This window comes from Maniola jurtina, chromosome 9, assembly GCF_905333055.1.
Source record: "Maniola jurtina chromosome 9, ilManJurt1.1, whole genome shotgun sequence".
NCBI classification, from domain to species: Eukaryota; Metazoa; Arthropoda; class Insecta; order Lepidoptera; family Nymphalidae; genus Maniola; species Maniola jurtina.
This window is the reverse complement of record NC_060037.1, coordinates 6,254,717-6,281,804: the sequence shown is the minus strand read 5'-3', so window position 1 is coordinate 6,281,804 and position 27,088 is coordinate 6,254,717. Positions and strand designations below refer to the sequence as shown.

Sequence of the window (27,088 nt, the reverse complement as noted above, 5' to 3'; positions counted from 1 at the left end):
GATCGTCGAGAGAAACTCTATGACTTTGAATAGGCCAAACGTTCCTTTATTGCCAGCTACAGTACCAGCTTACCGTGAAAGGTAAACTGGTGGCGTTGGTATTTGGAACACAACAACACGGTACGTTGTTGCTTTGTGTTACTTTTCTGTCAGATTAGCGCGTGCTGTCAATTACGATTCAAATACTTGTACAAAGTACAAAATACATTAAATATTTTAACTTATAAAAGCGTTAAATAAATATTTTGTTAAGTAGTAGTAAATAAAATGTATAAAAATCGGCCAAGCGCGAGTTGGACTCGCACACGAGGGGTTCCCACACCATCGTACGAGAAATAATGTCTTTCTTTCTTTTAAAATAATATTTTTAAATCTTCACGACGGCCATTTTGAAATTAATTTTGTGAAAATTTCAATTCTACGGTTCACGAGAAGCCTGCTGACAGACAGATGGACGGATGGACGGACGGACAGTGAAGGCTTAGTAATAGGGTCCCGTTGGCACCCATCGGATACGGAAACCTAAAAATCGTGATAAATGATTCGGTTGTTTTATATCCCAGTATTGTTTATGCACATCATTTTTAAGTTGCTTCCGATTGAAAGTAGCCCCAGCTTTTCTATCTATGGTAGCCATGCAAGGGCATACATTCTTTATTAGACTATCATTATAATAGACCAATATACCTAAACATAGTCAGCATCAATATATACATAATATTACTAGGTACATATATTTTCACCCCGATTATATTTTCATAAATTAGCTTTTAAAATCTAAATAAATTATGGCTTCATTTTATTAGAAGCTTTTATGTGGTCAAATCTTGCAAAATGTGGAGCATGAACTTGGGAGCCGGGAGGTGGTCAAAGGAACTCCTATTAATCACCCTCTGATGTGTTTGGACTCTTTGGATTTGTCTTTACATATTCGTTTTCATACATGGCTTAAATAAAAGCTTGTTTTAAAAAGGTTTTCTTGGGTTGAGGATATTATTGTTTAACAAACAATACGTCTCAGCACCTGCCACTAAAAATGTAAGCGCATATCTGCTGTTAATATGAAAATCTGAAATGGTTTAAGTAAACCCGTATTTATAACTTATAGACTTACAGTCTTATTCATAAAAATCCCTTATTATAGGTTTAAAACGTTCATTAGCTAAAATGCTCATTAGGCCTATTAAACGTTTCATAACTTTCTTTATTCATAAAGGTTCAATAAACCTCTCACAACTAAATTCTCGCTATAGGCTAGTTTCGCTTTGTTATGTTGTCGTTCTGATGAATTCATAGACAAAATTGCAAAAAAACTGGGCTCTACACAGAAAAGTGACGCAGGTGTGACAATTGTTTTCGGTCAATTGTCTGAGTTCTGAAAGATAGTTAGGTATTATCGTTCGGAGTTTTGTTCCGATTTATTTAATTGAAAATGGAAACAGGAAGGAATTTAGAAACTAGCGTTAGATTTTATTATACTATTTAAAAAATAAAAAAAAACATGTATTAGGTAAAAGTATGTATTAGATACAGTACCTGGACATTCATGGAATAAAATCCTTTTTTTAATTGAAAATATTACAATAAAACTTAAAGCTAGCCTTATCTAATTACTATACAAATCATGCCCGCGTGGCATGGTGCCAAGAATACTGGCTGCATTTCCACGCTGGACAGCCAGGCTGATCCTTTGCGCAAAAAATGAGCCAACCCTTTTTTTTACCCAAATCCTTCTCGGTTTATGTAGTTAGGTACTGAGCTGCATCACCGCCATATTTCTTACGTTAGAAGAAATCACATACCTATGTAAAGGAATGATTTCATGAAAAACCTACTTTACGACGTCCCTAGCATCTTATGGCAGTTAAAACTTGCTACTCTGGTTAATTACCACAGCCTCTCGAATCCAGAATAAATAACGTACAAATAATAATTACAATGCAATGACACTAGAATCAACCAAAACAAAATAACCTCACATCAATCTTGCATATCAAACAAATTATCAGCTGTTAAGCTAAGACGGCAGCCATGTTGTTCTTTAATAAGGGTTTATAGTAGGGTTCAGCCTGTTATAAGTTATGGAGCCGTTATTGAACACTTTTAGCACTATTGAACGTTTATGAATAATGTTTTTGAGAACTTTGCTTATAACAAGCTAATAAAGCTTCTACAAATTTTTATGAATAAGACTGTTATTATATTACTTCGTTTTTAACTATATTTTCTAGGCTTTGCGACAGAACACGTCAGTTTTGCATACCTTGCGTCACTAGCAATCGCGTCATGCTAGATTTAATTGCCTGTTAGGTTACAAGCCATTATCAGCCGCTAAACCTTGCCTTTTAAGGTAATATTATACAACAATGTACGTACGAAAAGCTAATGTATAATAAATGCAGTTCTAAGCGGTCTTGTTGCAATGTATTTACCTTATCGCTGATATATAAAGGTAATTTTTTCTTTTACGTCAATAACGTTTAAATATTGATTTGTTTGGGACGCTTCTAAACACACAATACAATTACATAGTATATTATATACATTACAGTATTACTGTTTGAATTCAGCTCTTAATTTTGACAGGGTAGCTATCTCCGCCATATCAAACCACATATTATTTGAGTGCTAAATGATTAAGTATATAAATATAGAAAATCGAGAAAACCCCGACACAAAAACTTCTATAAGAAAACTAGAAAAGAGCTGATAACTTTCAAACGTCTGAACCGATTTTCTTCGATTATAACACTCGATCAAGCCACCTTTCAAACAAAAAAACTAAATTAAAATCGGTTCATTCGCTTAGGAGCTACGATGTCATAGACAGATACACAGATACACACGTCAAACTTATAACTCGGGGGTTAAAAATAAATTCAGCTGAAACGTTTCATTTAAGAAATTTAAAAGACAATAATTTTATATCAATTATTATTAACTTTAATATAATAGGTACTAATATGTAGTATAGTTTACATAATACGGAAAGATCTGAAAACTTTGAGAATATAACTATAGAAGATCGCTATGTATTGTTATAATTATACGTATGCGTGCTTTTTGTGTGGGGTACCTATTATAACAAGTGTAAATTAAAAATTTATAACACCCCTGATAAGTGAAGGTTACAGTAACTAGAAAAACCGAAAAGACCTGATAACTTTCAAACGGCTGAACTGATTTTCTTGGACTATTCCGCGCCTACGATCTAAAGTATCTGAGTTTTCCAAAACATCATTTTCAAATAAATAATTATGTATTTAGGCAACGTCCATCTTAACAGCTTGACATTTGTCAATTGACATAATATTATGAACCTAACGGTTATCTAACCTTCTTTTCTACAAGAAAACTAGAAAAGAGCTGATAACTCTTAAACGGCTGAACCATTTTTTTGGATTATAGCTAAGAACACTCTCGATCAAGCCACCTTTCAAACAAAAAAAAGTAAATTAAAATCGGTTCATTCGTTTAGGCGCTACGATGCCACAGACAGATACACAGATACACACGTCAAACTTATAACACCCCTCTTTTTGGGTCGGGGGTTAAAAATAGAATCAGTCGTTCTTTCATCGAAATACTAGTTGATGCTCACGACTTCGTCCGCATTCGTTTCGGTTTTTAAAAATCTCGTGGGAACTCTTTAATTTTCCGGGATAAAAAGTAGCCTATGTCCTTCCCCGGTATGCAAGCTATCTCAGTACCAAATAGATGCATGCCCACGACTGCGTCGGCGTGGATTTAGGTTTTTGTAAATCATAAAGTAACCTATGTCTTTCCCCAAGATGTTAAGCTGTGTATCAAACATCAAAATCGGTAAAACGGGTGGGCCGTTAAAAGCTAGCAGACAGACAGACTCAGTTTCGCATTTGTATTATATGTATACTTAGCTTAACTTGACGTGCGCATAATATCTGCTTTTATAAATCCAAATCCGAATGATAAATTTGAATTTCTACAGTGGCAGTTAAAATTGATTTTGTCAAAAGGTCGCCAAACTTTTAAAATAACCATTTACATGTGTTTATTCATGGGAAAACCTTCCTTTTATGTTGGCGCCAGTCGTAAATTCTAGTACAAAAGTAGCTGTATCAATGACCTTATTTGTCTAATATAAGAAGGTTTGTATCTATATCGAAATAACCATGAGGTACCTACAGGAAAAACTGTAACCAATTTATTGCAAAGACTGTGACTCATAATGGTTAAGTCGGAAAGTCGGACCAGTTCTTGTGATATGCATAATTTTTCGACGAATTCAATGAGTGAATTGTATAAAATAATCAGTATTAGTGCCTAGTTATAACCAGATCTGCTAGGTACCGGCACCGCCCTTGACATGTTTGGTAGATATGTGAATGGGTGAGTAATGCCATAGCGAATTACTTGGAGGCATTATTGCGACCTGCATATTGTATGAGATCTACAGGTGAGCTTCTTGTTTGAAATTCTCAAGTAGCCACAGCACAGCTTTTAATATGAATTATAATTAGTAACATCAGATATTTTAAGTTTTGTAATTATTCCACCTTCGTGGTATTGGTATTTGTTCCACCTACGTATTCCGGAATATATTTTTCACCTCACACTCTCTAAAAGAAAATCTTTGCTGTTTAAAAACTGAAGAAAAGTATTTTTAATTTAGAACGTTCGCGCTGCAAATCGGCATGGCCTTTTTATTTCACGAAAATATTTCATAAGCAATATTTATTTAAACTTCCGCAGAATTATTGTACAATAAAATATAGTCGGAGCAACAAGAGTAAGTCTAAGTTATTTTTGTTGCGAGTGAGCCACCAGGACCAGTAAGCAAAATTCAAGTTACTTACCTGTCATTACCTACAAATGACGTTTACCAGATCCCAGTAAATTTTATTTTCAGCATCGCTGCTGGAATTTGAAAATTGTTTGCAACTTTAAATAAAAATAATATCCTAAAGTTATCAATTATTTGTTCAATGAGTAATATTCCAGGTAAGTGGCAGCGCGTGGGCGTTATGTGATCCATTCCAAACACGTAGGTACCTCACATTGTCAGACAGGTACAGGTTGGTACCTCCACGATAATCAATGCTGACTGACTAATGGCGAAAACTCGCGAGGTATGCATTTGTTAAAGGAAATCCGCGATGGCGCTATGCGTATGCATCAGAAACTGTACTTTGCTCAGATATGATATCACACTTATTTACATAGGTATTAAGTACATATATTGTTTTTTAAATTATTTTGCTTTATCCGGTAATAGAAGTAATTTATCTTTTTCAGCACATAGGCAATAGTAAAAAAGTCAACTGTGAGCTAATTCTTAATTTTGTAATGTGGAAATTTTAACTTAAGGAATCCTCACATTTTTGTAAAGTTCGTTTCCCTGGCTGTGCGTTACACTTATTCTGAATTAAATTTTAAATTAAAGTAAAATTTAAATTTTGAAGAAATAAAATTGAGGAGGTAACTCCGGAGGCCTGTTGTTTCCATAAATGCTGCCGTTTACAAAATAATGAGTGTGACCAAAGTGGTATTAACTAGTTGAATGTCTCTGATCCTAACTCTTAAACTAAATTGAAACATCGTGTCTTATCGACTTGATCCCGGCCACACAGCATATGGGAACTTTAACTTGATGCTGCCACCATGATAGTCAGCACTTTCAATTCTTTGAAAACTGATAGTAGATGTTTCGTATTTGGCTTATTGATTTGGTGTGGTGACTGACTTGGATTACATGCATGTTTGGGCAGAAAGGTGGTCATAGGAACTAAGCCCTATTAAACTTAGATGAACTAAGTGTATTCGTTGGATTAGTATCTACGAGTAGTTGGCATGGAAGTGCTGATCAAGGTTTATTAATGTTGGAAGGCGGTGGGTAACCGGACGAATGTTTTGTCCACCGTAGATCCATACATTACACTTGTCGGAGGTGATTTAAAATGACGGCTAAAGGGTTGTTTATTTTTAACCCCCGACCCAAAAAGAGGGGTGTTATAAGTTTGACGTGTGTATCTGTGTATCTGTGTGTCTGTGTATCTGTGTGTCTGTGTATCTGTGTATCTGTGTATCTGTGTTTCTGTGTATCTGTGTATCTGTCTGTGGCATCGTAGCGCCTAAACGAATGAACCGATTTTAATTTAGTTTTTTTTGTTTGAAAGGTGGCTTGATCGAGAGTGTTCTTAGCTATAATCTAAAAAAATTGGTTCAGCCGTTTAAGAGTTATCAGCTCTTTTCTAGTTTTCTTGTAGAAAAGAAGGTTAGATAAACGTTAGGTTCATAATATTATGTCAATAGACAAATGTCAAGCTGTCAAGATGGACGTTGCCTAAATACATAATTATTTATTTGAAAATGATGTTTTGAAAACTCAGATACTTTGGATCGTCGGGGGTGTTATAAATTTTTAATTTACACTTGTTAAATTAATTATTCGACCAGGAGTGAAGTTATTAGTTTTTAAAATTTGTTCATTAATTAAAACTGATAACGTTCAATTTTTAATGAAAAAGTGTAGTAGGTATGCTAGTACCTGCCTAGTAGGTACATAGTAATATCCTGCCGTAATTAGCTGTCATTAGCTTTTAAATGACTAACTAAGCCCCCTTCATTCAGCTCACCTTGATCTTAGTTTCGCTACGGATGGCGCTGGCTCGCTTCGCTCGGACTTTATAAGCATGACTACAGGAATTTTTCTGCGTGTTCTAAACGCACTTGACCTGTTTTCTATTCAGTTGGAAACTCACAAGAATTTTTAAATCCATTCAGTACTGTTGTTTGCACACGGTCGGGTGAATTTATAAGATACCTACATAATAACCACGTTTTAATGAAAAATTGTCGCGGACATTGCGGTTCGCACTTCATTTTCATAAATTTCAGTCGCAGACTATCTGAATCTAATGACTAATGAGTCATTTTTTGGCGAGACATCTTGCGGGCAGACGAGACGACCTTACAGAGTCGACCCTATTTTTTTTAATTAGAATGCGGCTGTGTTTACATCTTTCTCTTTATTGTGACATTTTTGGCTGGTATCCAGCTTGTGACATTGAGCAAATTGCCCATCATAATATAAAAAGGCTGCAGTCTGACAAATGTGTGCGTTGGACAGTGGCTACGTCAACATTCATAATAATTTACTAGCTAATGCCTGACATGCAATGCGACTCACGCATCACCTATTAATGTACGTAGGTTACCTACCTATGTCAAAACCTTCCCGCAAGTCCCAACAAGAGCTGTTCAAAGTTTCAAGTCAATATCACTAACCATGCGCGAACCTATGACTAACGACTAACAAACAGACCGACATCTAAGCCGTTGGAGAATTTTAGTGTGCCCGCCTTTCATACGAGTATCTCCACTATCCATCGTATTTTTGTTAAGCACCTACTCATGAAAATAAAGCGAACGAGTCCAAATTCAACTATCCTGCCATATGACGTCAGAGAGTTCCGAAATCCACCTCCCAAGTCCTACCTCCATCATCAGAGTCGCTCAATGGTACCATAATCATCCATTGTCATCCAAATTCCAAATTACACGTGTCAACAAAATTTCAATTCAATCACACAATTGGAAGCACCTAACTGATAAATCAGTTATTGCCGATTTCAACGGAATTACAACATACCGATTATTATTATTATTATTATTACCGACTAACAAGTTAAAACAAAAACATTTAATTATTTTTTTAAATTTGAAAATTATCAGTTCAGTTTCGCTTGCTACCTTACCTAAACCTATTTGGAACCAGTACCTACAATACAATCGATTTATTTTCTTCTTTCTTATACCATTGTCATATCATTACCATGTCTTTTTAACCCCCGACCCAAAAAGAGGGGTGTTATAAGTTTGACGTGTGTATCTGTGTGTCTGTGTATCTGTGTATCTGTCTGTGGCATCGTAGCGCCTAAACGAATGAACTGATTTTAATTTAGTTTTTTTTGTTTGAAAGGTGGCTTGATCGAGAGTGTTCTTAGCTATAATCTAAAAAAATTGGTTCAGCCGTTTAAGAGTTATCAGCTCTTTTCTAGTTTTCTTGTAGAAAAGAAGGTTAGATAACCGTTAGGTTCATAATATTATGTCAATAGACAAATGTCAAGCTGTCAAGATGGACGTTGCCTAAATACATAATTATTTGAAAATGATGTTTTGGAAAACTCAGATACTTTGGATCGTCGGGGGTGTTATAAATTTTTAATTTACACTTGTCTTAATTCTTTTAAATCATATCTTACTATAAGTCCTTTCTTTGGATTGTATTCTACATAGTATCCAACCGATCGATGTAAGTCGTTTGGTGAACGGAATTCAGCTTTCAATGTGACTGATAAGCGTTCTGATAAATAAATAGATAAAAGAAGATATCAGAACTATGAATAATACCTAAGTATAATCATCATACCGTTTCGTTATAACGGAGACAAAAACTATTTTATAAATTGTCGAATAAGGAGAATTTGTCAATGCTCCTTTTTCACGAGATGCTGATTAAGATATTGGCGTCGGCGCCTCATTGACTTTAAATTCGAAGAAAGTCTATTGTTCATTTCGGTCTATGTTTAGATTTCTCGTCCGCACTGTATGGTCATAGGCGGATGTGACTAAGCGTAACTGTATCGGAACCAACGACAATGCTCTATTCTTGTATAGAGTTTACGTTACATGGCGAAATAACCGCGTCTTGGTAGATAACGATGTTTTAGTCCCAGTAGTGGGCTATGAATTCGATGACATTTCTGGTGCAGTGATGCGTATGTCGGACTGTCGGACTCGTAAGCTTGTTTCAAGCAAGCTCTACTCTGATAGAATTGACAGATAAATAAAGAATGATTTCTAAGGAAGCTCTTAAGTAATGTTCTGGTTGGAAAGCTATGGAAGATTGTGCTTTAAGTCACAGAAGAACCTGTAAAGTCTAGGAATTCAGCGTCGCGGTAGGTCCCTGGACGATGGATGGAACTTGAAAGTCAATAAAATTAGTGGTTTTGAATTTCGTTCCACTGTTTGACACTTTTCAGGCTTTCGGCATCTTAGACTTACGATCGCCGTTAAGCGCAAACGTGTTATGAGTAAAAAAAGACATTTTATTTACAAAATATGTTAACGACGCTGATGTATTATCATTAGTACTTAAGCATGAGGTTGAATAATGTTAACCTGTTTTAAGCTAGCCATGAGTCGAGCGTCGTCGTGCCTAACCACATTCCACTTAGTTTGTAATAGAACTTTGTACTTACGAGTAGCTTTAGCGGTGTGCTTTGTTTTTTGAACGGTTGCCATTCTTGTCATAATGTTTATGAAGCTGTACCGTATGTACCAAGGGGTTATTTAAACTTTTTCTTAAAACTCCCTGTCTAGTAGCTTAGTATAGACAGAGAACTTAAAATATACTAGTAAATATGAAATTGTAGGAGTTGCAGGTATATGTGCCTATTCATTAAGATATTTTTCATCTTCACTCCAATAGAATGAAATTGTTTTTGTTTACTATTTAATTACCTGCCTATCTTATCAGAACTGAGTGTACGATCTCAACGGTCGGACACACAGAATAACGGTAATGCACCAAGCCACCTGACTCGACAAACAACCTGTGTTTCTCACAGGAAACCGGCGATCGATCAAATCACATAGCCACTATGCAAACAGCGCATCGGCAGATATGCGCCGAAAGGAACGCTTCATCGCGAGCGAGCGGGACGCCTGTATATCGAATAGGGGAGCCAGATTTTCGTTATTTCTAAGATTGTCCTGGAATTTAATAATATTAATCCAAAGGTCGTCTTCTAGCTTTTCATTGCCCATCCTTTTAAAAAAATTGGTACAAAAGAGTTAGCTTGCATCCCGACGAAGGACATAAGCTTTTAGGGAAATCAAAGAGTTCTCACAGGGCTTTTAAAAAACCTAAATTCACGCGGACAAAGGTGCAGACATCGTCTAAATTGTAGGAAGATACAGAAATAACTCGCATCCTGGAGACGGACTTGGATTACTTTTTATCCTGCAAAAACCAAGAGTTCCCACAGGATTTTTAAAAACTTAATCCATGCGAATGAAGCCGCAAGCATCATCTGGCATTAAAAGCATAAATAACGTTCAGGCGTTAAGAGCGTTGAAGCATGAGCTTGGAACACAAGTTTAGGTATTTACCCGAGGTTCTTTGTTTGTTTCCGTGAACGGACGTACCCAGCGCAGTTTAGTTTATAACAAACCGTTTTGATCCTAGACGATTTTCAAACAGATTATTTTTTCAATATTTTTAAGTATGTGGTGTTAGTTTGTCGTTTTTTTCAAAACAATGATGTTTTTTAAAACAGTGTATTGTCTTTATAGATTAAGTACGAGTGAATAAAACTTATAATTGTAGTCAGTAGTTAATAGTAATCTTTTATATACTTGTGTAAGTATAAGAGAGTCAAGAAATTATACAAAATTCAACTTTCCTTATACATATTTACGAAAATATGGTTCCCTTATCATGCACAGTATAAATAGTTACACCTACTTACTATAATAATTTTCACACATATATTTATAAAGGCTAAAATAAATGTGAAATCCGTCTAAAATTTAAACAGTCTTAAATATTTAATTTGCAATATTATCAAAAATATAATGCAATGCTAATACTCATAAAGACATTGAGCATTTTTTATTTATTTATGGTCCTTTACAATCTTTTCAAATTTTATTGTTAGTACTAAATCGTACTTACCGTAAGCGCAAGACAATGGACAGTACAATGAAAGGGATTAACAGGTACAAAAATGCAGATGTTACACTTGAGTAGGTATTTATTCATCAAAAATAAGTGCATTGCTACACGAGTAAGCTAGGGATACAAAAACAAAATAAGATAAAGTTCAAAACTAAAAGTACAAAAACCCACCTACTACTTTTAAAGACTTCACCGCAGATGATTGATTTATATTTGAATATGTATAAATTATTATATACATGTATTCGAAATTTTCATAGTAACTGCTATGATTTGATATCAAACTCGATCCATCTATTTCAAGTTTATTTTTTCTCGATATACATTTCTTTTTCATGTCATGTGTAGGTAAACCAATTTCAATATACTTTTTGGGTTTTGTAGGTTATATCTCTTACATTCGTTTTGATTATGATAAGTTCTTTTATGACATATCGGAAAATTTTATGACATATGACAATATAGCCTCTAACACACGGAATGGTAAAGCGAAGCCAAAGAGAGATCTCATTTATCAAAATTTAATGTGCAGTTTGGCAGTAATAAGTGAATCGATGAGCCAATAAACAAACAAATACGCAACACAACACGTGACAGGTTGTGATGGCAATCAGAGTGAAGACGCCCCGCACACCCACACAATCCCTGGGCTAATCCGGTGCGGGATAGCGCGGGTGACGTGCGGGTGTGCAGAACGTCCCCCGCCTCATACCTCGATTGCCATCTCGACCTGTCACGTACTATACATAGCTCCCGAAAACTCAGTCCTCTCTTAGTTACATACTATAATATTATAAATGCGAAAGTGTGTCTGTCTGTCTGTCTGCTACGCTTTCACGGCTCAACCGCTGAACCGATTTTGATGAAATTTGGTACCAACTTAGGATATTTTCCGGGAAAGGACATAGGCTACTTTTTATCCCGGAAAAACAAACCCCGGGATAGCACGCTGTGTTTCACGCATTTGTCGTTCAATAACGCCGCAACAGAGCTACGGTTTGACGGCATTTTTTGCACAGACATAATTGAAGACATAACACAGTGTGATACAGAATACTTTTTTTCCAAAATAAACAAACAGTTCCCAAGGGACAGCACGCTATTTTTCACGCATTTGTCCTACAATAACGCCGCAACAGAGCTACGGATTGACGGCATTTTTTTGCGTAAACATAGTTGAAGACCTTGCAAGTGATATATGCTACTTTTTCCAGAAAAAACAAAAAGTTCCCACGGGATAGCATACTATTTTCTCGTATATTTGTCGTTCAATAACGCCACAACAGAGCTATTTATTAACGTCAATTTTTTGCATTGACATAGTGGAGGATCTAAAAAGTGAAATAAGCAACTTTTCTCTCTAAAAATCAAACAGTTCCTGCAGGATAGCATGCTATCGTTCAGGCATTCGTCATTCATTAACGCCGCAACAGAGCTACAGATTGACGCTTTTTTTGCAAAGACATAGCTGAGAACCTAATAAGTAATAATGAGACTTTTTCTGCCGAAAAATATGGACACTTCCCGCGGGATAGCATACTATTTTTCACGCATTTGTCGTTCAATAACGCCATAACAGAGCTACGGATTGACGGCATTTTTTGCACAGACATAGTGAAGAATCTAAAAAGTGAAATAAGCTACTTTTCTCTCTAAAAACCAAACAGTTCCTTCAGGATAGCATGCTATCGTTCAGGCATTCGTCATTCAATAACGCCGCAACAGAGTTACAGATGGACGCTTTTTTTGCGAAGACATAGCTGAGAATCTAATCACACAGGAGAAAGTTTGTATGTGTGTGTGTGTATGTTTGTTACTCCTTCACGCAAAAACTACTGGACAGATTGGGGTGAAATTTAGAATGCAGATAGATTATACCATGGATTCGCACACAGGCTACTTTTTATCCCGGAAAATCAAAAAATTCCCACGGGAATTTTAAAAAACCTACATCCAAGTGAACGAATTCGCGGGTATCAGCTAGTCACATCACACTAATATTATAAAGGCGAAAGTTTGTATGTGAGTGTGTGTGTGTGTGTGTGTGTGTGTGTGTGTGTGTGTGTGTGTGTGTGTGTGTGTGTGTGTGTGTGTGTGTGTGTGTGTGTGTGTGTGTGTGTTTTTGTTACTCCTTCACGCAAAAACTACTGGGCGGATTGGGCTGAAATTTAAAATAGAGATAGATTATACTCTGGTTTAGCATATAGGCTACTTTTTATCCCGGAAAATCAAAGAGTTCCCACGGAATTTTTAAAAAACTACATCCACGCGAACGAAGTCGCGGGCATCAGCTAGTAAGTAATAAATGCAACTTTTTCTCCCGAAAAATATTATATGAACACTTCTCGCGGGATAGCATACTATTTTTCACGCATTTGTCATTCAATAACGCCACAACAGAGCTATGAATTGACGTCATTTTTTTAGGGTTCAAGCAAAAACGGAACCCTTATAGGATCACTTTGTTGTCTGTCTGTCTGTCTTTCCGTCGTGTCTATCAAGAAACCTATAGGGTACTTCCCTTTGACCTAGAATCATGAAATTTGGCAGGTAGGTAGGTCTTACAGCACAAGTACAGGAATAAATCTGAAAACTGCGAATTAAAAAAAAATGTTTCAATTTTCAAACTAAGGTAACTATACCAAGTGGGGTATCATATGAAAGGACTTTATCTGTACATTCTGAAACAGGTTTTTATTTATTTTTATGCATAATAGTTTGCAAATGAAAAAAAAGAAATCATAATGGAATACAAGAAACCGCGCTAATGCCATAAAAGGACGATGAATCATCAAAATTTTATTTAGCGGCTAGGACAAATAGCAAGGCTATTGGGATATAGCATTGTCAGCCGGTAATAACTGTAAAACTATAAGCCTTTAAGAATATTTGATTCTGAAAAATTATAATTCTAGTCAATAACTAATTATACAAAATTCAACTTTCCGTTTATTTAAAAGCATGGTTTTCCTTATCACAAACGGTATAATGAAACCTTGAGTATTGAGTTTTACATATTTATAAAAGCTCTTGAAATAAATGTGAAACCCATGTAAAATTTAAACAGTTAAAAATTTATTTTTTAGAAATTATTAAAAATATAGATCAATGCCACTGCTCTGATAGATAGGCATTGATCTATTCTCTACCGAAATCGCGTTTTACAATTTTTTTCAAATTTTGAAATTTAAATTATTCCCTTTCAATGACAGGGAACAATAGATACCAATGCAGCTATTTGCTCGAGGCAATACTTATTTATTAACTAGCTGATGCCCGCAGCTTCACCCGCGTGGATTTAGGTTTCTAAAAATCCCGTGGGAACTTTTGATTTTCCAGGACAAAAGTAGCCTATCCGTAATAGCCCGTCCCCGGGATGCAACGCATTTCTGTACCACGTAAAAAACATCTAAACGGATGATCCTTTAAAAATCCCGAGGGATCACCAGGATTTAGGAATGCAATTCCTTACAGCATCATATAAACACAATTTAAAAATATACAAAAAGTTTTAATCTATCTTTAAGAAAAAATAGCGAGTATTAAAAATACCTAGTATTGAGAAGTGATAGTCGCACTACAATTTCAGGTAAATCGTAAATAATCCGATAACAATTGCTAAGCAAACAAGCGTTACGTCCGTTCTCGGAGAGGCCTCGGCCGATACTAATTTCCTAGTTCAATTTACTATTGCTTGTTGCACGGTTTTGTAGTGTGTTTCAAGATTATTTTTTGGAAACAAATATTAACTATATTTAAATATTTTTTTTCTGTTTATATTGCAAATATGTTCTTCTTTAATGAGTACTTAGTTTTATTTATAAATGAAGAAAAATAACCCACCTAAATGACAGTTTTATGTGTCTGTAGTTTTATGAAATTATGACTTTTTTGTTTGAATTTTTATAATGTAAAAAATGCCAAATGAAAGATTTGGTTCTGTCATCTTATTAGTTCAGGACCTTTTCTTTGGTAAATATATCTCTTTGTGAGAATCGACCAAGTAACTTTTGATGTAGTGAACGTCAAAGATGACACGAAATCCAAAATTCAGTAATAGTCTTTTGGTATTTTAGGCAATAAAAGATAAACTATGAATAAATTGCAAAATGTTGTCTGTCAATTTAATAAAACAGGAAATATTCTACAAAGTAGTTTGATAAATACAAAACCCAGAGACTTCAGTTTATCACTTTTATTAACTTAAATTAAATACATAGATCACCATATTATTTATATCATTAGTACAAGTTAACACACAAGCTCTCTCTACTGATCGACGAACTAGAATGAATGCTCAATGTTCCGTTTTCCTTTTCCCTTCTCAAATTTCTCACTCTCCCCACTTTTGCCCACAATATTTTCGTCCAAGAGAGTTCTACGTTCTGATTGGCCAAAGAATTTGCGTGGCAAACTGGATTATTTTAACTTGGCCAATCAGATCCTAGTTAATGTTGCCACTATAAAACTCACAGATTATACAAAAAATATTGCGAATGCTGTGCTATAGAATATAAAATTGTAAAAATCATGACATTCGGCCATCCGCTTTTGTGCAACCTCCCGGTGTACAATAATATATTTATGAAACCTAGCTTTATTACATCAATACTCGGTTATCGGTATAGGAACAAAATTGATTAAATAGTTCCTAACAATTAATTAACTTATAATTTTAAACATCAACACCTATAGTTACATTTTTGTAAAGACAAGAAAATTATTCATACAGCAAATCACAAATCGGAAAATCTCACAAAAAAAAAATATCAAATAATAATTCCTAAATAATAATTTAACTTATAATGTTAAACACCAACATTTATAGTTCAATTTTTGTAAGCATACAATAACTATACATACAAGCAAATCACACATCAGGAAAAATAATAAAAATCATGACATTCGGTTTCTTAACAACTATTATTTCTTTACAATTTTGATTACTGATCAACCGTTACGTAACCGAGACTGCTGTTGCAACACAGATAATGGGATTTGAATCATTACTCATCTTGTTCGACTTAAGTTCTGGAAGGCTAATATTTACCCATGGCCTTATTCGGTCTGCTGCAACAACAGTCTGGAACGGTTTAGTTTTTTTTATCAAATCCAGGAATAGTACCAATTTTATATCTATCATTTCCTATAACTTGAACAATTCTGTATGGTCCTATAAATTTTGATAACAATTTAGTGCTATTGCCCTTATTGTAGTAATTTGTTCTAGTTATCTTAATAAGGTCACCCTCTTTAAAAACAGCAGCAGGAGTTCGTCCCGAATCATGGTATTGTTTCTGTTTGATCTGACAATCTTTGATATTTGTGCTTACTTCGTTTCTTAATGATTTGATATCAGTCGGTAATATGTTCGAACTAACATCAAGCTTATTTGACAAACTGTCTTGAAGTCTACATCCAAACAAAACTTCTGATGCCGTTTTGCGAGTGGAAGCATTTATGGTGTTGTTAATACCCCATTGTATCTGACCCAGCTGCGTGTCCCAATCACGATCATCTTTACACGAATTGCTCTTAGCTAATGCATTTAATATGGTCTGATTGAAGCGTTCGGCTTGACCATTGGATCGTGGACATGCAACTGCATTTAGTACGTGCCTGATACCCTGAAGTTCACAAAACTTTTTAATATCTCTTGAGGTAAAAGAAGTACCCCTATTTGAAATAATTCGAGTGGGTAGCCCGAAATCATAAAATATGCTTTCAAGTACCCTTACAGTACTTTTGTTTTTAGTATCTTTAACAGGTTTTACAAAAACATACTTGGTGAACCCGTCAACTATCGTCAAAATGTAGGCATTCCCTTTCCTGCTTTTCACAAATGGACCGAGGTGGTCGATATGAATCGTATGAAAGGGGATGTCTGCCTTTTGAATTGGAAACAAGTAACCAGCCGTTTGCTTAACAGTACTATCCTTATGGTATGCACAGTGAATACATTTTTTATTTATTTATTTATTATTATTGACATTAAAAAATATACAAAGAGTTTTTGTTACATACATCATACATCACATGATCGAACATATTTTTTTTACGAATTTGCGTAATTTAGGAAACCAATATAAAGCCTGAATTTTGTCAACAGTCTTAGCCTCACCTAAGTGTCCGATATCATCATGGTTAGCTTTGCACACTTGAAACCGGGCACCACGAGGAACCACAAGACATAACTTATCTTTGACTCTCCTGTGCAATTTATGATCTTTGACAACAAAGTTCTTTCTAATGTCTTTTGATTCCTCGTCGTTCTCAGGTTTCAAGATTTTTATGATACGGTTAATTTCTGGGTCTGACATCTGCATGGTTAAGAGCCAATTCTCCGTACTGATATTATATACCGTTAAAGAGGGTTCCTCATCTACCCCGGGCAACTTAGAGTTTCGGCTTCATGCATCGACGTGAGCCATCTGTACCCCTGGTCTATATTCGATCTCAAAGTTAAATTCGCTTATTTGGAGCCACCACCTAGCAATTCTTGGGACGAGATCACGCTTGGTTAATGTTGTACGTAAAGCGTGACAGTCTGTAACTACTTTAAACTTGATTCCCATTAAATACACCCAAAATTTTTTTAGAGAGCACACTATAGCCAGAGTTTCTAACTCATATGTCGTTCTTCAGCAGTAGTTTGTCTGCTGAAATACGCCACTGGTTTTAGGACTCGCGAGTTTTCTTGCCATTGTAACAGTATTCCGCCTATTCCTAATGCACTGGCATCTGTATGAAGTTCAGTGTCTAACTTGGGATTGTAGAGAGATAATATGGGGCGTTCTATAAGCCTATCCTTGAGAGAATTAAACGACCCCGCTTCTACTTCGGACCATTTAAAAGGAGTATCTTTTTTAACAAATTTGTTAGGGGTCGTGCAATTTCACCGAACCCCTTAACAAATTTTCGGAAAAAACCTGCTAAACCAAGAAATTGTCGAACCTCATGCACTGTTTGAGGCACCGGAAAATCCTTCACGGCCTGGATTTTAGTAACATCGGGTCTTATTCCATTAATTAAAATTTCGTAACCCAGGTAGTTTATCGAGCTATCAAAGAATCTACATTTGGACAATTTTAGAGTTAACCCATAATTTCGAAATAGTTGAAGAACCTCTTCCAGTCTTTGGAATCCCTGTTCAAGATTTCATTTTGTAAAAGATCCTCTACAATTTCAGGTACTTGTTGTCTTTCCGGGTGTGAGAGCCGGTAAGGGCGGTATACTACAGGTCTGTTGTCCGTCACGTCAATAGTCATCTCAGTATCTTTTGTTAGTCCAATCTCGCTAAGATTCATCGCAAAACAGTCACGATATGACTGCAACAAATTATACAATCTATCCAAAGTGTCTGCATTAACGTCCTTTCCAACTCTTATTTCCGCGCGGTTTAGTGGTTCTATTCACATTACAAATAGCTTTTTCTACCAAAGGCGTGACCCTAGCCACCAGAGTTTGTGGGACTATACGCAACGCGTCAGATTTTAAATTTGATACTAATAAATGCCCCTTGCCCTTGTTAATTCGGTAAGCTCCCTGGTGCATATGGTACTCTCTTCCTGGTTCTGCGCAACTATACCCTTCTATATAAACATCACCGCTGTAACTAGGATCTTCAGTACACACTTTAACTAACCCAATTCTTTGTACTTCTGTAGAACCCACAGTTTTTAATTTAAATGGTTGACTATCTTGTTGAAAAATGTCTATTGTTAAAGAAAATCAACTTATTAGAGTCTTTTAAAACTGTTACGCATGGTAACTCCGTGAAGTCTTGGCCAATTAGTAGAGGAGTACGCAAGAAATTATCGTTAACTACAAGTACTTCAATACAAGCTGCAACATCGTCGAGTTGTAACGAAACTGGACTTCTATACAAAGGGGGAACGGAAGAATTACCGAAGCCCTTAATTACCGGTAGGTCATAGACAAATTTTGGCAAGTTCAGTTCTTGAGCAACAGGATTAGATTGGTTTCCATCAACACGCTTTTTAACAAGGTTATCACTAGTAGGTCGCTGAGAATTCAAAAAGAACAATAGATCCTCAGGTTCACTACAATTCAATGCTTGCGCGCCATTCCGAACCGATTTATCGTAAATACCATAAACAACACAGTCTACTGCTTTTTTTACCCGTGATTTCGCAGCGATTTGTCAGTGTTAATTTGTCATAAAAGTATTCTTTTAAACTTTCGTTACTTCGTGAAGTGCGTGCAAGCATTTCCTCCAAACGCCGACCGTAATTTTGTTCGTTCGGAAATGCCTTTCGAAGTTTTTCTCGCCATTCGTCCCATGTGTAATTGACGGAAGGCAAAGCCTCGAACCATTTTTTGCAAGGCCCACAAGTTTTTGTAACGCAAAATGTACGGTTTGCTTTTGGTCCCATTCATAAATACTAGCACATTCTTTAACTTTTCTTATCCAACTATCTATAGTTTGCGTTATGCTAGACGGGTCAAATTCCGGAATCACATTAACATGATTGCTGTACAAAATTTTGCTCTTGTCAGTCTTAGGTTGCATTATACTATATATAGCTCGATTACCACTCACTCACTGACTCACTCATTGACATAATTGTTCTCCTCGTCTGTTGTGAAGCTTGTTGCTGGCGCCATTGGTTGCTGCTCAGGCTGCTTGTGACGACGAGGTGGGCAATGCTGGAGGTATGAGAACCTCTGACGCATGCCCCAGGGCACTGGTCTCAATCTCCTCTATCGTCCATGATGGAGAGACGCACCTGCGTGCCTTGCGGACACGCCTCTCAGGCGGCGATGGAGATCGCTTTCTCAAGCGCTAGCCCCCACGCCGTTTGTGTCCCCGACTGGCTCGTTCCATGTACTCGACAGAAAAATAAGCAACGTTAGTAAAGTGTTCCTTTAATTCATGGTGATACTAATGACTATTAATGAATTTTGCTTTCAACAAAAAAAAGGGGTAGTAAAATAATTCGACCGCTATTATTAACCGAATTATTTTAATGTATTGATAATATATTATGGAATTCTATGAACTGTCTCTCAACTAACTGTAAATCAATAAATATACACAGCTCTTGTGACACACATAACCAGACACGCGGAACTGTCCTTGCAGTTTCAAATAATCGAAACACGTGTTGTTAGAATCCGTTTTTTTTTTAATATATATATATACATATATATATATTTTTTTTATTATTTTTTTATTATTATTTTTTTATTTTTTTCATATTTTTTTTTATTTTTTTTTTCATATTTTTTTTTAATTATTTTTTTTCATATTTTTTTTTTTATTATTTTTTTTCATATTTTTTTTATTATTTTTTTTCATATTTTTTTTTATTATTTTTTTTTTCATTTTTTTTTTCATTTTTTTTTTTTTTTTTTGTTTTTTTTTTTTTTTTGATTTTTTTTTTTATTTTTTTTTTTTTTTTTATTTTTTTATTAATATTTTTTTTTTTTATATATATATATTATGTATATATTTTTGACGTCAAAAAGTCAGGAAACATTTATAATATCTATAATACTAAATTCAAATATTAAAATAGTATAGAATAGCCAGTATTTATCACGATTAGTTAGTATCTTATAACATGCAGCACACATAACTGCGCTCGCGGCTTACATAACCGCTCCTGCAGTACATAACTGCGCTTGCGGCACACATAACCGCACTTTACGGCACACATAACCATACTTTACGGCACACATAACCATACTTTACGGCACACATAACCATACTTTACGGCACACATAACCATACTTTAGATAGCACTCTCTTTAAAACTACTTATTTTCTTTTGTAGGGACTTAATTTCATTGTTTTGAATTTGGATTGGATTGCGTAGGCAAGTCTGTTATGTGTGTCAACAATAATTGCTTGATCATTATATCAATAAAATGAAATTAAACCAAAATTAATAACTTCGTACACTTTAAATCATCGGCGACTGCCATATTTGAATAAAAACTTAAATTAATTTAAAACTACCTGAACAGTCAAGCAAGAGATAATAATAACACCCAAATAGTAAATTTTTTGTAGGAATTACTATTCCTAGGACTACCTATATTTGGAGAATTCGGAAAGCAAGGGTATGCAGAAATAATCGCTAAGTAACATTATCAAGGAGTAGCCCTGACCAAATGCTACCCGCAATTAATCAGATAAACATTGTCATGGAGTAGCCAGACCAAATGTAAATCCAATTTATCTGCATATCTAACTACTTGGGATTAAATATTTGAGAATTCGAATATCAAAGGAATGCAGAAATAATCGCTAAGTAACATTATCAGGGAGTAGCCCTGACCAAATGCTACCCGCAATTAATCAGATAAACATTGTCATGGAGTAGCCAGACCAAATGTAAATCTAATTTATCCGCATATCAAATTCTATTCGATTTCGTTATTTTACTATTTGAGGGTTATGGGTAGTCACAAAATTATGTAGTTCAGTATATCCAGAAATGTTAATACACACCTTAATATGTGGGACTGCAGATTTCATCCCACTTCTGAGTTTTGATAAATACAAAACCCGGAGACTTCAGTTTATCACTTTTATTAACTTAAATTAAATACATAGATCACCATATTATTTATATCATTAGTACAAGTTAACACACAAGCTCTCTCTACTGATCGACGAACTAGAATGAATGCTCAATGTTCCGTTTTCCTTTTCCCCTCTCAAATTTCTCACTCTCCCCACTTTTGCCCACAATATTTTCGTCCAAGAGAGTTCTACGTTCTGATTGGCCAAAGAATTTGCGTGGCAAACTGGATTATTTTAACTTGGCCAATCAGATCCTAGTTAATGTTGCCACTATAAAACTCACAGATTATACAAAAAATATTGCGAATGCTGTGCTATAGAATATAAAATTGTAAAAATCATGACATTAGTATATACATGTTTTACATAAATGCAGTGTTTAATAAAATATAGGGGGGCAAAATGGCTTAAGAATAGCTCATGCCGGTTCAACACTCTTAAGATATTCCCAAAATGGCGGTGAACATTTCTGTTGTCAACAACTCACCACGTATAGATGACTAACCAATATTGAATCCGATCCATATTTTTCACCTCGATCCGGATTGTCACTAAAAAGAGTAATAGGCAGGTACCTATTCCATAAATATCATTCAGTTCCGTGAAGGAGTACGCCTTCAATTCTTTTAAATAGAATGATTAATAAACAAACTTATATAGAGGTAAGTTATTCTACAACATTCTATTTAATATGTTTTTGTAACAACATTACATTTTAATAATACTATATGTATTATTTGTTTATTATAATTGTATGTTATATAATATTTATTTAAGCATTTACATAAGTTCCACCTTCTATTTTTGACGTGCCTATTCTTCTTTTTAACCCCCGACCCAAAAAGAGGGGTGTTATAAGTTTGACGTGTGTATCTGTGTATCTGTGTGTCTGTGTATCTGTCTGTGGCACCGTAGCGCCTAAACTAATGAACCGATTTTAATTTAGTTTTTTTTGTTTGAAAGGTGGCTTGATCGAGAGTGTTCTTAGCTATAATCCAAGGAAATCCGTTCAGCCGTTTGAAAGTTATCAGCTCTCTTCTAGTTACTGTAACCTTCACTTGTCGGGGGTGTTATAAATTTTTAATTTACACTTGTACAACTTCTCCCACTGTCAAGGGTCACCGGTAGCGATCTTTTATAGAGTTAAAACGTGCTTTCCTGTCCACTTTACATCTTTTTTTTTAATTTTTGGTACAAATATTAATAATAATTGCCTCTTCACCACTTCCAAAAAGAAAGCGCTTTAAACGTGTCCCAGAAAATGACAGTTATTTAGCAACCCTAATGTCGAGTGACGGACGTGAGATGGAACGCAGCAAGTCCGGCATCAAATCCGTGCGTTTGCGCTTACGAATTGCATTCCCATACAGGGTAACGGCGCTCGATCTCCTTTCTCACTCGTACCAAAGGCCTCATTCGGACCTCTCACTCGCGCAACATGAATGGAGGCGCCATGGAATGCGGTCGCGTGACGTGTGCGGCGCCGACGGCGATCTCGATGCACTTCATAGGGCTAGTTCTACCTTTGTGGTCCTAATAAAGTAATAAATTCCTAACAAGATTTCATAGTCCTTCGTCCAGATGATAATATGAAGTTTCAAATTCTGATATAATAAAAAGAAGAACTTATTCTTACTTAACTCAATGTTAAATCTTGTAATACATGTCCTCCAGATGCACTTAGTACCTATGCATCTAGGTTGTTGTAAGCAAACAAGAAGTTTGAGTGGTAGAGCGGGGATCAGGTCTTGACCATTTTGCTGTTAAACATCGATCACATACTACATTACATTTCTTTCAAAATATATTACAAATTGCAATTATCTATCTTGTACTAAGTTAAGTTTTCTAATAAAATACCAATCCCACAAATAATATATACGTTCCCATTTTACAAAAGCATTTTTCCATTTAAGCGATTATAGCTCGTTTAAATTGAACAAATTGTAGAATTTTCCATTGCATCATATCTATCTTTTTTCGAAACCTTTCGATCCGAACGTCATCGGGCCGCGTCGTCACCATAGATAGAGTAGCTAGAAAACCTGTAAATCTCGTGAACTATGAGAACAACGTGGCAATAAGAGTCAGTCCTCTTTGTGAATAAATACAACCTTGAGTACCTACAATATATACATAGATAGACCAAGAACTGATAATATGTGGTACAGCAGTAGGGTTTCTCTACTCTATACTAAGTAGATATCTTCTAGTACTAAGTAAAATAGGCGATGAAAGATGTAAGGAGCCGTGCATACCTACAAGTAGGTATTATATCAGGAAGAAATTCCGAGATAAGGCCGACCGCTAAACGACAATGAAGCAACGCGGTGGGTCCAAGCTTCGTATACCTTTCTCTAATGAGAGAGTAGGTCTTTTTCCTGTAATACGTTTTTGAATGGGAAAGTAATGTTAGGCGTATGATAATTTTGGCATAATGTTCATGTAACTGAGAGCGTGTCGCGATTCGCGAAAGGCCTCATTCCATTTGTTGTAGACGGTGAGATTGAGTGTTTTTGTTGAAACACCGCCCCCGCTCCCCGCGGCGTCTGCGCCCGCGTCTCGTATTCGATCTTAGGACTGATCCAAACCGCAGACTTCTTTATCCATTGAGACACGTGTCAACTTTTGCTTAGCGAAATATTGGCACAGAATAATAACATGATATAAGTACATACATGCAGAGGTTTTTCGAAGCCATCTAGATATAACAATCGTATGGTAAGTGCGAGACGAAGAAGCGACCTATGGGGCCTATGTTGAAGGGTTGTCGTGGTCGTTATATGCTTACCTACACTCCGGATTCCTGCGTCTCTCTTTACCTATTGGCCTATTCCAGTAGAGTCTGTATTCAAGCGTAGTAAGTCTATTTGATAAAATCGGCTTTTTATTAGTCAACCCTTGATTCAGGCAAAGCTTAATGCATTTGGATCACATAACTGAGATGGGGAAATTCGTTGCTCTTTCCTTACTAGTTAGTGGACTTATCTAACTAATTACCTAAAATTGATGTTGTGAAATAAGTATAACATACACGGTCACAGTCCTTCTTTTTGTCTAACAATGGTAACATTTACTTTGGTGGGTACTTTGCTAGTTCTGGAGGGTGGTCAAAAACTTACCAATATTTACTTGCAAAGTGTGCAGAATAAGAAGCTATCAGCACAGTTCACGACAGTTAGAGAACTTTCAAAAGCACGTAGAGGCACGGGTAGAGGCTTCGACGTCACTGGTAGGCGTCAAATGTCAGTACATTTGACGCAGGTAGTCCTAAAGTAGCCCTATTTTTCTTTGATTTTACGTCACCATAAGCTTATATTTGACTTACAGTCGATTCAGGATCAAACCGAAAGTTCCCTCACACTAGTTCACTCTGCTATCATCAGCTAGACAGACACAGCGCACGCAAGACTAAAAAGTCTAGCCTACACAATCGGCCAATTTGTTAAGTGTAGTTCAGACTTATTAGTTTTTACTATTAAACAAGCATTAGATATTTGTACAATTTACTGTTTTTAACCCCCGACCCAAAAAGAGGGGTGTTATAAGTTTGACGTGTGTATCTGTGTATCTGTGTATCTGTGTATCTGTCTGTGGCATCGTAGCGCCTAAACGAATGAATCGATTTTAATTTACTTTTTTTTGTTTGAAAGGTGGCTTGATCAAGAGTGTTCTTAGCTATAATCCAAAAAAATTGGTTCAGCCGTTTAAAAGTTATCAGCTATTTTCTAGTTTTCTTGTAGAAAAGAAGGTTAGATAACCGTTAGGTTCATAATATTCAAGTGTCAATTGACAAATGTCAAGCTGTCAAGATGGACGTTGCCTAGATATACATAATTATTTATTTGAAAATGATTTGTCGGGGGTGTTGAAAATTTTTAATTTACACTTGTATTAAATAAAACTGTTTGTCCATAATATAAAATCAACTAATAGAAATTGTACTTTTGATAGTGTTTAACGTCGTCTAGGCTATTAAGGATATAACTTGTATCATAATTGCACCCACAGTCCGAACATGAAAAACAAACATTTATACTGTGTAAGTGGTAATTCCACAAAGAATAAGTCACTAGAACTGATTTTTAACCCCCGACCCAAAAAGAGGGGTGTTATAAGTTTGACGTGTGTATCTGTGTATCTGTGTGTCTGTGTATCTGTGTATCTGTGTATCTGTGTATCTGTGTATCTGTGTATCTGTGTATCTGTGTATCTGTCTGTGGCATCGTAGCGCCTAAACGAATGAACCGATTTTAATTTACTTTTTTTTGTTTGAAAGGTGGTTTGATCGAGAGTGTTCTTAGCTATAATCCAAGAAAATCGGTTCAGCCGTTTAAAAGTTATCAGCTCTTTTCTAGTTATCTTGTAGAAAAGAAGGTTACATAACCCTTAGGTTCATAATATTCAAGTGTCAATTGACAAATGTCAAGCTGTCAAGATGGACGTTGCCTAGATATACATAATTATTTATTTGAAAATGATTTGTCGGGGGTGTTGAAAATTTTTAATTTACACTTGTAAGTTGATGATCTGCCTGAAAATGAAACGAACAAGTGTCAGGTGAATCACAGTCTAAGTGTAATAAGATGGATCATGCTACCACAGATCCCAAATTCGAAATACCTCCGAAGTAAAACTTTTTGATACAATTCCGCAGTCTCTATTCATGATAATATTGTTTCTCTTTGTTCCCCTGTCTGATTAAGCTTAAGATGCTAAAATTTTTATCAAAAATTCTTGATTTATATGTCTATAAACCGACCGAAACTCACTTTTTGTCGGAGTATGCCCGAATAGTTTCAAACCTAAATTCTTGATGTTTGCACAATTAAAAGCTTGAACATTAAGTTAAGCTCAGTCTAAATGGGCCATCTGCAAATTGCTAAGCAAAATACGATGGAAAAAGCCTGCTTCTGTAATCTATACAACATATACAAATGATAGACAACGTCGCATGCTTGGGTTAGTGCTTTGATAAAAGTAGATATGACATCAATTTAAGCCGACCGATACTTGAATAGCGACGCTATTCCAACAGTTCGCAGTTGGTTCGGCTCCACTGCCGGATTCGTCAAATGATTCGTGATATCGCGAATTGTGTGGCTGGCGGCAATCGTATCGTTCCACACATTCGCGCTAACCCGATTTTATAAAAAATAGCGAGCAAACGAGCAGGCGGGTAACCTGCCGGGCGATTCAGAACACTCGATTCGGTAAGTTATAGTTCGATAAGACGTATTTTTCAATGAAGAGTACGTCTTATCGAACGGTAACTTACCGAATCGAATGTTCTGAATCGCCCGGCTGATGAATAGATTGACGCCGCCCCGTGAATATTTGCAGCACCAGAAATACCGCCGATACGTTGCCGGCCTTTCAGGAATTTGATGGCCCGCCCCTTGAATAACCCCTTCATGGTGTAATCAAGTGGGAACACCGCCGACAGGAGTTGATTCCACAGTTGGTGGAAAAAAGGAAGTTTTTTAAAAATGTCCCTCATTATTTTTCCGAGATATATCGTAAACACTACAGGATATTCGCGGTCACAAAATGTTTCGTCTGCCAGCCGGCTGATTTGCCAAACTCATTTAATAATTCGCCGAAAACATTCGCCGCGCTGTATCCCGATAGTGTGGCCAGTACATTTGCCGAAACTCGAATAATTTGCAGAATCGCGATAGTGGAGCCGCGCCATTATTCAAATCGGCCGTGTATAAGAACTAGTAGGTATCGTATCAAATTTTGATCGAAGTGGAGCGAGCAGCTTTCGCGGGCAACTAGTGATCACAGCTATGCAAGAGGCTGCTGTT

General features: G+C 35.9%; 1 protein-coding gene and 1 long non-coding RNA gene across 2 annotated transcripts in view; one reads left to right on the top strand and one right to left on the bottom strand.

Annotated features, from left to right (window-relative positions):
* LOC123868425 (zinc transporter ZIP11) overlaps positions 1-27,088 on the top strand; it is a 105,021-nt gene that overhangs the window by 33,383 nt on the left and 44,550 nt on the right. The gene's annotated exons all lie outside the window — the stretch shown is intronic.
* On the bottom strand, positions 75-26,421 carry LOC123868442. The gene is made up of 5 exons (XR_006796644.1): positions 26,304-26,421; positions 12,389-12,393; positions 4,106-4,114; positions 878-879; positions 75-86 (listed from the first exon to the last, which is right to left on the bottom strand). It is a non-coding gene; the product is annotated as an uncharacterized LOC123868442 (long non-coding RNA).